The following is an 11,189-nucleotide window of genomic DNA, read 5'->3' as shown; positions in this document are numbered from 1 at the left end:
CACTGGGGCTGCCCCCTTGGATGAATCTTAAGCAGATGCCACCATTTGGTTTCTTCTTAAAAGTCATTTTCAGGTCTTAAAAGTCCTCTGGCTACTTTCAGATATAGTGACTTAAAAGTCACTATAGCTTAAGTACTTAAACCAGGGCCTGAGAGGCTTCCCATTGAAAGGAAGAACCAAATCAATGGAAAACCAAGTATTTCTACTTTTACTCCAAATATTCATCAGTACATTAGTCCATGATGTGATAATCAGAAAACACAATGATCAATATATAGAATAGGAAAGAAGCAAATATTGTTACTAGGGATGATAGCATTTCATTTTTCTTAGGAAAGATCTTCTCACCAGCTACAATTCTTCTCCTTGGATTTACCAGATTACCAAAAACTTGCATAGATATCATTGTGCTTGTAGGAAAGGACATATGCTGGGGTAAAACTATGTAAATGATCCTGTCCCCTTTTCATACTAGGGACCAACTCTAGAGAGAGAGAGAGGTAGAAACACAGGCAGAGAGAGAAGCAAGCTCCAGGGGATCCCTGGGTGGTGCAGCGGTTTGGCGCCTGCCTTTGGCCCAGGGCGCGATCCTGGAGACCCAGGATCGAGTCCCACATCGGGCTCCCGGTGCATGGAGCCTGCTTCTCCCTCTGCCTATGTCTCTGCCTCTCTCTCTCTCTCTCTCTCTCTCTCTGTGACTATCATAAATAAATAAAAAAATTAAAAAAAAAAAAAAAAAAAAGAAGCAAGCTCCATGCAGGAGCCCAATGTGGGACTCGATCCCGGGAATCCAGGATCATGCCCTGGGCTGAAGGCAGGCGCTAACCCACTGAGCCACCCAAGTGTCCTATGGTTTTCAGACACTCTTGATCAACAGGTCCAGAAGGCAGGAAAATCTGCTGGAAATTGGTGCCCACCAAGATCTAATCCACACATTTCAATGTATGATAACTTCTAAAACTAATTATGACTTAATGTTCATTTCTGCCTCCTTATCTCATTGCCATTTCTAATTTTTTAGAAATTAGAATTCTAAAAATTCTAATTTTTTAGAAATTAGAATTCTAATTATTGTTGGGACAATACTGGGAAAAGATTCTGGGAAATGTAGTTCCCAGGCTTACCCACATTGACATGTCATAATCTATCCTGAAATAGCTATTCTAGCTTTTATCATATTCAAGTAATAAGATCTCTCTTTTTAACTCAAAGCTCTGTATCCAATTCCATCTGGGCTGAGAGCTCAGGTGAGCAAAAATGGGCAAAAAAGGAAAGTCAGTCAGATGAGGGTGTCTTCATTTCAACAGCTTTACACTGAGGAATCTCTGCCAGAAAATAAAATATTGTGTCCACTAACTAGAAGAAATGCCAAACATATATTTTTGTAAATACTAAAGACTGAGAACCTCAAAAATATTGTTTTCCTTAGAAAGGAGGAAAGAGAGGAAAGATGTCCAGTATATAAATCCCAGTATGTGCAAGAAACAAAATTACAATGACACCAAAGTATCTGTATCATAATAACCACATGCTTGAAATGTAATGAAAACTAGAAATAAATAACACGATCTAAAATCCCAATAGCTACATTTTAAAAATACACTTCAAAAGATCTACTGTCCAAAAGACTTTATAGGGTAAATAATTTCTATGTAATCAATTCATAATTAAAATACTGTGTATCAAAAGATATGTAATTTGGCAGACAGGGTATATAGTGGTAAAATGGTGGCCATCCAAAAGATATGTCCACTTTGAATCTTTATTAGAAGAGTCCTTGCAGATGTAATATCTCAAGATGAGATCATCCTGGATTAGGTCATAGGCACTAAATCCTAAGACACGTGTCCTTACAAGAAAAGGGGATAGAGCAGGTAGAAATGGTGACGTTAAGACAGGGGCAGAAATTGAAACGATAAGTGTCAAGAACACTAAGAGTTGCTGGTGGCCACTAGAAGCTTGTAAAGTGGCGTGGGTCATGTTCCTCCTCAGAACCGTCAGAAGGAACCAGTGTGTGTGTGTGTGTGTGTGTTTAAATAGAGACACAGAGAGAGAACATGAGTGGGGATGGGGGCAAAGGGAGAGGGAGCCCACATGAGGCTCAGTCTCACCAATCTGAGATCATGACCTGAGCTGAAATCAAGAGTTGGATGCTAAAACAACTTAGCCACCCAGGGTCCCAGAAGGAACCAATGTTAATGACACCCTGATTTCCAACTTCTAGCCTCCAGATCTGGAGGAGAATAAATTTCTGTTCCTTTAAGTTACCAACTTTGTTGGAATTTGTCAGGGCTGCCTTAGCAAAATAATGCTTAAAGGAGTATTTATCTCCTAAATGTTTTTCTCAGAAAGAACTAGAAATAATGTGATAGGAGTCTACTTTAAGGCACTAATAACGACAACAATGTAAGATGCTTATAAAAATTTTCTAATAGTATGCAAATTTTGTGCACAATAAGTGCTGTAATTTACATGAAGTTTTTCCCACATTTACTGACATAGGATTTCCCTCCTGTCAGAGTTTCCATGTCTTTTTTTTTTTTTTTTAAGGATAAGGTACCACAGAAGTCTTTCCCACACTGCTTACATTTAGAGTTTCTCCCCACTGTGAATTCTCACATGTCTTTGTAGGGATGTGAGTCTACTGAAGGCTTTACCACATTGCTTACACTTATAGGGTTTCTCTCTACTGTGAGTTCTCAAATGTCCTTGAAATGATGATGACCAACTGAAAGCTTTCCCACATTGCTTACATATATAGGGTTTCTCTCCAGTGTGAATCCTCACATGTGTTCTAAAGTACAAGAGACTGCTGAAGGCTTTTCCACATTCATTACATGCATATGGTTTTTCTCCTGTGTGAGTTCGCAAATGTCCCTTAAACGATGAAGGGGAACTGAAGGATTTCCCGTATTGTTTACATTCATAAGGCTTTTATCCAGAGTGTGTTCTCATGTGAATCCTGAGGTCAGAGGGCCAGCTGTAGGCCTTCCCACATTCCACACATTTATAGGCTTTCTCTCCAGTGTGCATTCTTGCATGTATGATCAGGTAAAAAGAATGAAGAAAGGCTTTCCCACATTCCTTACATTCGTAGGCTTTGTCTGCACTGTGAACCTTCGCATGTTTTCTAAGAGACGAGGGAGAAGAGAAGGATTTATTACATTCTCTACAGGCATAGGGTTTCTCAACAGTATGAGTTTCCCTATGTGTCCAGAGGTTTGAGGGAGATCTGAAGGTTTTCCCACACTTTCCACATTCATAAGGCTTTTCTCCAGTGTGGGTTCTTATATGAACCCTAAGTTTGGAGAAGTATATAAAGGCTTTTCCACATTCCTTACATGTGTAGGGTTTCTCTTCAGTGTGAGCTCTTATGTGTGCCCTAAATGATGAGTAACAAATAAAAGTTCTCCCACATTCCTTACATCGATGGGATTTCTGTCCATGTTGAAGTGATCTTATGGGACTCTTTAGGGATGTAGTATCCATGATGGTGTTTTCAAACTTAATGTATTCATAGGACTTTACTCCAGTAGAAAGTTTCTTATGCAATATAAAATTTGAAATCTGGTTGGTTTCTCCACATTGATTAGTTCCATTATTTTCTGAGAGTATCTCTACCGCATGACACCCATTACAAATAAGCATCATGTTACCAGTGATTAGCTAACAATTCATCAATGGCTTTTAACAATTAATAGGATTACGTTTTTACCATATTCAATGAATGTGTACATTTCCTGCCCTGTCAGAATTGTTCTAAAGTGGTATATAAGCTAAATGCTCTGATTGAGGGCTCTGTCCCATTTACCATTTCAGTGTTTTTTACCTTTTGGATTTTGTTTCCTGATGGCTGTTTACAACTGAACTATCTCAAATAATCAACACATGCACCACTTTTATAAAACTGGTGAAATTCTCTGTGAATACTTATCATCTGATGTATACCTACATATGTGTACACACACACACAGAGACACATGCACACATTAATATCATGGCATACTCAGACTGTCTCCTGAGACCTGCCTTCTCTCAAGTTGATGCCACTCACCTCATACATGTCCCCTGGTTCTTGTGCTGATCTTCAATACCATGGCATTTCCAGTTTTCACCTACAATGAAGAACCAGGAATATTTCTTCTGAATCTTACTGTATTCCAGTCATGTCATATTTCTTCCCCAAACATATACTATAGAGGATTTGACCTACTGGTTTTGAGTGTTATGATATGAAAAATAGCAACAAAACTTACTTTCTTTGGAAAGAACTGGTGAGATAAAGGCAAAAAAATAAGTTGGGAGCACACTTCTTTTCAAATAGTGATCCAAAAAAATAAACAAATTTTATAAGGAGGAATGTACTTTTGAGCAAAGGACCACAACAAACTTTGAAGAGTTTTGGCTATTTCAGGACTTTGACAACAATAAAGACAAGAGGCCAAAATGGTGTGCAATTTACTGGAAATACTCCATGAAGATTGAGATTTACGTAAACATAAACACCCTATTGTCAGGAAAGCAATGTGGAAAGGAATTGGACAAACTGCACATGCTCAATACTAACTTTAAAAGACAAAATATGGAAGGTTTTTCAGTGTGAACAAGGACATTTGTGAGGATGGGAAAAATAAAAAAAGATGCCAATGTGTCTGACAAAATACAACTTCCTCAGTAAGAAGAGTAATTTATTTTTAATTAATATTTCCAAATGTAATGCTCCCCAACAAGGGTTGTTCCTCTTAAAGCAAAGAGTTATAACCCTTACAGAGGTGAAAAGCATTTAAAAGGGAAAGTAGCATATTCAAATACATACATTAGAAAGTTATGACTATATCCTCTAGTAATGTAACCATGTCTGTCTTCCTTAGCTATAAATTCCCATTGTTCAGCTCAAGTTTTGGAACAAGCTCAATAGCTTGCAGGTACTTATACTCTAGAGAGTAAGTGAAGGGATGAAGCCATCCTTACCCACTGAGGTCAGGTTCCTGCAGGTCTCAAGCATCACATCTCTGTAGAGCCTCCTCTGAGCACAATCCAGCAAAGCCCACTCCTCTGGGGTGAAGTCCACAACCACATCCTCAAAAACCACCGAGTCCTGAAACATCCCACAGATTTTGGTTCAACAGGGTACTATTCTCCACCAGTGTGTGCGAGGAAGGGGGAGGGGAGGCTGACTGGGGAACCAGGACTTGAGTCACAGCAAGTTCACACGTAGTTCTGTGGCCTCCCATCAACTCTAGGGCTGTGTCATCCTATCTCCTTCCCTGTTTTCAGCACTTACATCCTCAGGGATGCCAGCTGGCCTTGTAGATTTAATAGCATCTCTAATGAGCTCATCCTGCCACAGTCTGTGACGATTTTCACTCTTCCCCTCCACCTGAAGGGTCCAAAGAAGTCCACAATAAGTCAGAGATATGAAAGAAATACTATACAAATGAAACAATGATTTACTCTTTAAAAACATCAGTTCCTTATGATGAAAAGGATTTCTGGGATGCCTGGGTGGCTTGGTGGTTAAGCATCTGCCTTCTGCTCAGGGCGTGATCCTGGAGTCCTGGGATCAAGTCCCACATCAGGCTCCCTGCATGGAGCCTGCTTCTCCCTCTGCCTGTGTCTCTGCCTCTCTCTCTCTCTCTGTGTGTGTGTCTCTCATAAATAAATAAATAAAATCTTTTTAAAAAAGATTTATTCTCTTTCTTCACTGTCCTCTACAGGCCTTAGCACATGAAGCCAGCATTGGACCTAGATGAGGTTTTAATGAATGAAAACATGTTGAGGGCCTGGGAGCATTTCCTGCTTCTCTGCCCACCAACAATTTGATTCTTAAGGGGCCTGGTTATGCCCAACCCTCAACCCAGGCCCTGAATGGACATATTTCCTTGAACTCTGACACACTGTCAACTGGCAGGTCCACCTGGTAGAATAAGAATATTCTTCAGGAGAGGCATTAATACTTATCTGTCTCCTGTCTTTCTATAAAACAGCAATCCTTCCTTTCCTACATCCTCTCTAGGAGACAGGCAGTGTATCGGCAAACGGGCTCAGGCAGGAGTTCAGACCTCACCACAGGGCCTGCATTCGTGGGCCAGGGTGCTGGTAACCACCAGTTATGGGTGACAGCTCTCCTTCAACACACAGACTGACATTGCAAGATGTCAGAACAGCCTTGTCTGTCCAGGAAAAGTGTGCCCTGGTTCTGTGCAGAGGCAGTTACGAGTTCACTGTAGAAGTGAATAAATTGAAATCCAGAAGGGTTTGCCTGTAAATTTGCTGAGATCATAAAATTCATAAAGGTCTCAGGTAGCACCTTCCTCCAGAACATCTGTTCCCACTGTCTGAAAATCCAGAGGCACTGACCTATATACCAGCCTCTTGGTTCTCTACACACAATAAGCAGTCCACACCCTTTGCCCTGCAGACAAGCTTAACTGTCCAGCCCCGGAACGGGGACTCCATTGGCCTGCAGGATCCCCAGAAAGCCTGTCCTTTGAGAAAGCGCATCATTCCATTGGCTTCTGCATGCACAAGTGCAAATAGAGGCTGTCATGCTGCAGTACAGGTGCAGCAATTTGTACAATAAACAGCAGCAGAACTAGAAGTCCAGATGGAAACACTCTTCTTTTGAGGTCAGTAAGTAAAGCTGCTTTGGGTCTTCTAATTACAGTACAGTGGTATCTAGCGTTGTCTCACAACAAACTTTAATCCACAAATTCGATGAACTCTTCCACTGTTGCGTGCCATGTGATATTTTAAAGCCATGAATGCCCGTAACAGCCTCAAATTAGTATTAACAATACTATGTACTACTGAGCATCCCTGATGTGTGAGATACTTGACACAGAGATTTCCAAACATTAGCTTCTCTTTTTTTTTTAGCTTTTTTTTAGCTTGTTTCTCATAATAAATCTCCCAAGTAGATATCATAATCAGTATATAACAGAAAAGTTAGAAGGACAGTAACACTCACTTTTACCCAATTCGAATGTTGTAAGTCTGCTCGTCTTCAAAGCCTTAAGTCCTAGTAGCTGTAATTCTAGACATACATATACCTTACAATATGATTATGGCTGTTACATCATTTAGGCTTTTCCAGCCATGTGGTTTCTGTGCAATTGCTCAGCTATGCCTTTGTGCCACAAAAGTAGCTACAGACAACATATAATGGAATGGCTGTGGCTGTGTGTCAGTAAAAGTTTATTTACAAAATAAGTGGCAGGCTGGATTTGGCCTGTGGGCTGTGGTCTGTCAACCTCTGATCCAGAGCAGTACCATCAGAGTGGAAGAGAATATAGTGTATCTAAATTTGAATTTTCTTGTAACCACCTTATAAAAAAGATGTATTGAATTCATTTTAATTACATATATATTTAAGATTTTATTATTTATCTGAGGGAGAATAAGAGAAAGAGAGCACAATCCGAAGGAGAGAGGGAGAAGCAGACTCCCTGCTGAGCAAGGAGCCCAATGCAGGGCTTGATTCCAGGACCCTGAGATCCTAACCTGAGCTGAAGGTAGATGCTTAACCGACTGAGCCACTCAGATGCCTTTCATTTCAATATTTTTTATTTTGCCCATTTCAACATGTACCCAATTATTGAGATATTCTGTATTTTTGTCATAGTGCTACAAATCTGGTATGGATTTCACACATACAGCCCAACTCAGTTTTGACTAGCTGTATTTCGAAAATATGGTCAGAGGCTACTGTAGTAGACTGTGCAGTGCAGATTTGTGAAGACTAGAAACATGAAACATTCTTATTTCACACATCTTTGGGCTCCTTCTTCTGGTAAAGCCCTTATCTCAGCCCTTACTTCTCTATACATCTGTAACTCTCATTCATTCATTTGCTAAAAATTGGTTTAGGTGATAATTCCCACTACATGCAGCTACAGGGTATAGTGCTTTAAAAAAGAGGAGAATTCTGAACCACTTGTGTCTTAAATTCTCATGTGGGAGGAAAATAAGGAAATCTGATATAATCTAGGTGAAGGGTAAGTGCTGTAAATAAAATAGAGACAGTGAAAGCATATGGAATGAGAAGGCAAGCAAGCCAAACTAGGGCAAGATAAAATAAAAACAGTAAAAGTAGCCACAGATCCATAAAAACAGAACAGACTGATGACTGCCAGAGGGGAATTCTGAGTACTTCCAGGGGCTCAGTCCATTAAGCATACAGCTCTTGATTTCAGCTCAGATCATGATGTCAGGATTGTGAAATCAAGCGCCATGTTGAGCTCCATACTCAGTGCAGTCTGCTTGTCCCTCTCCTCCTCCTCCCCCTGGCTTGTGCACTACCACAGTCTCCCAATAAATAGATATAGATAGATGGATAATCAATCTTTTTAAAAAAAGATAAATGTGTTACTACCATATAGAGAAATAATGTGCATAATAAATTACAACCAAGCTCATTTTATTTCAGGAATGCAAGAATGTCTAAAGACTGACCATAAATTAATACATTTTGCTCCATCAATAGAAAATACAGAAAAATCAGGGATGCCTGGGTGGCTCAGTGGTTCACCCCAGGATCCTGGGGTCCTGGGATAAAGTCCTGCATCAGGCTCCCCACTGGGAGCCTGCTTCTGCCTCTGCCTCTCTGTGTGTCTCACATGAATAAAATCTTAAAAAAAAAGAAAATATAGAAAAATCAAAATTCATGTCCTTCCATCGAGAGCAATGAGTATTAACATTATTCATGTATAGCAGCATTTAATACACTGGAACCAGAAAGACGTGCTAGTTGGCTAATTGTGGAAGATGGTGCATGGAAACACCTACTGCAATGTTAAGAATTTTGAAAGAGTAAAACAGTTCCCTTGTCAAGAAGGCAAGATACATAGCGTCCCCTATTGTACATTAAACTGGAGGCCCTGGTGAATCATAAAGAAATGAAAAGCAAAATAATAGGAGAAAAGGGTTGAGACATCATTACTTGTAGATAAGATTTCTGCATGTAAAGACTCAATTTACAGATGGTCAATTAAAATCCGTGCACTTAACAAGGACACTGGCTCGACGAATAATGCTCAAACGTGAATTTACTTCTAACCAGGAACAGTATATTATTTTATTTTATTTATTTCATTTTATATTTTATTATTTTATTTTATTTATTTTTTATTTTTTTATTTTTTATTTTTGGAACAGTATTTTAAAAGACACCTTTTAAATCAGCACCAGTACTGGAGGTTTTGTTTTCAGTCCAAATGGAGAAACACAGCAAGTCCATGGATTGGAAAGCTCAGGACCGTGTGCATGTCCGTCCGCCCTCGACTTCATCTACAGATTCGACGTGGTCCCACTCCTTGTCCTGGAGTCCGGCTGTGCTGACCGTAACCCTCGCTTTCTGCGTTTGAGAAACTCGGTCCCCGGGCACCAGAACTCATCCATTGCATCACCGCACCTCTCCTGGGTACCTTCTCTGCCACACCCTGTCTCCGTGTCTGTGACATCGGCCGTGGAGGAGAGGACGTGACAGGGCGCCGGGGACCCCCCCCAGCCGGGGGCGGACACTCGGGTCGGGACCCCGAGGGCTGGCACACGCGGGCCCGCGGCCGCCTGCAGCCGGTTCGAGCCAGGCCCCCCGCATCTCGGCCGGGGCCGCGCGCACTCACCATCTCGCGGGCCCGCTCCGGGCTCCCGGGGGCCCTCCCCGCGCCTCCGCGGCTCCGGCAGGTGAGAGCGGCCGCACCCGGCACCTGGGGCTGCGCGGGGCAGGTGCCCAGGCTGCGATGTGGCCCGCCCCCTGCCCTGATTGGACAGTGGTCCGGGCTCTCCCTCTCTCGCGGTTCCTGATTCGACGCGGCTCCTGTCCCAGCGTCTCTGATTGGGCCGTGTGCCCGTCTGCACCGCCCCCGTCTGGGTGACGCGCGGGGCGCGGAGTCACGTGGCCGAGCCGGGCGGAAACGCCGTTGTCCCCTTCAGCCCTTTTCCCCGCAGGGCCTCCGCTGCCGGAAGTGCGGTTGGAGCCGAGCCCGCCCCCCGCGCGGCGCCCCGGCCTGCGGCCGGAAGTCGGGGGTCGGCGTACCCGCGGGGCGCCCCCTGCCGGGAGCCGGTGGGCACGGGCCGGGAGGCCGAGGCTCCGGAGGCGGGTCGGCCGCGCCGCCACTCGAGGGTCTCAGCGCCTGCTCCGGAAGCTGGTTTCCCGGCTGGATTTTCAGGGGTGCACATTGTGCTGGTTGGATCTCGAAACGTAGTGACTTTTAAAAAATTTGTGTTACGTGCACTTAAAACAGCTCTGACTCCGATTTGCTGCCTTAAGATTTCATTTATGTCGTTTTAACGTGTTGTAATGGGTGCCCAGGGCTTTGCCTGCTGCTGTTGCGTGTACTCTGTGTCCTGCCCTCCTGTCTCCTTGGCTCTGCGTAGGGGGCACCGATTCCTCCAGGGAACACCGGGACGGGCGCCTGGGCGGCTCGGCCCGTCGCGCATCCGTCCTGGGCTCCGCTCTTGGTCCCTGGGTCCTGGGCTGCAGTGAAGCGGGGAATCTGCTTCTCCCTCTCCTCTGCCCTCCCCCTGCGTGTTCTCTCTCCCTCTTAAATAAATAAAATCTAAAGAAAAAAAAAAATAGGAAAGAAGTAGGTGTGATGGTCAGAGGTGGTAGCTTTGCTTTCTTGAGGGAGCTAAAGACAAAAATAGAAACTGTTAGAACTGACGGAAAGAGGCCATTTACCAGATACCATTAGATATTTTATAATATGTGATGTAGGGGTGCCTGGGTGGCTCAGTCAGGAGGGTGTCTGCCTTTGGCTCAGCTGTGATCCTGGGGTCCTGGAATTGAGCCCCATGTTGGGCTCCCTGCTCAGCGCGGGGGTGGGGGGGCTGCTTCTCCCTCTCTACCTGTCCATCCCCCCAGCTCCTGCTTGCTCTATCTCAAATAAGTAAAACTTAAAATATATATATATATAATTGGACTAAAATTGCATTTTCATTATATATATATATATATATATATATATATATATATATATATATACACAAAGGCTTTGAAGTGTATGTATAAAATATTGAGGAATAGGCTTAACACCAAATGTAGGATCTGTGTGACAGCAATTACAAGTGTTTCCTGATGGAGTGACAGGTGTCACTTTCATGATACATAAGCAACTTGGTGGGATTGAAGATTTCTCAGTGCAGAGAAGCACATCTCTCTAGACACAGCCATGAAGTTTGGAGAAATT

At 42.9% G+C, this 11,189-nt stretch overlaps 1 pseudogene; it reads right to left on the bottom strand.

Annotated features, from left to right (window-relative positions):
• Positions 1-749: 749 nt before the first annotated feature.
• LOC112935574 (uncharacterized) lies at positions 750-10,448 on the bottom strand (annotated as a pseudogene).
• Positions 10,449-11,189: the final 741 nt, after the last annotated feature.

The sequence above is a fragment of the Vulpes vulpes genome, chromosome 9 (assembly GCF_048418805.1).
Source record: "Vulpes vulpes isolate BD-2025 chromosome 9, VulVul3, whole genome shotgun sequence".
NCBI lineage: Eukaryota > Metazoa > Chordata > Mammalia > Carnivora > Canidae > Vulpes > Vulpes vulpes.
This window is presented reverse-complemented; position numbering and strand designations above follow the sequence as displayed.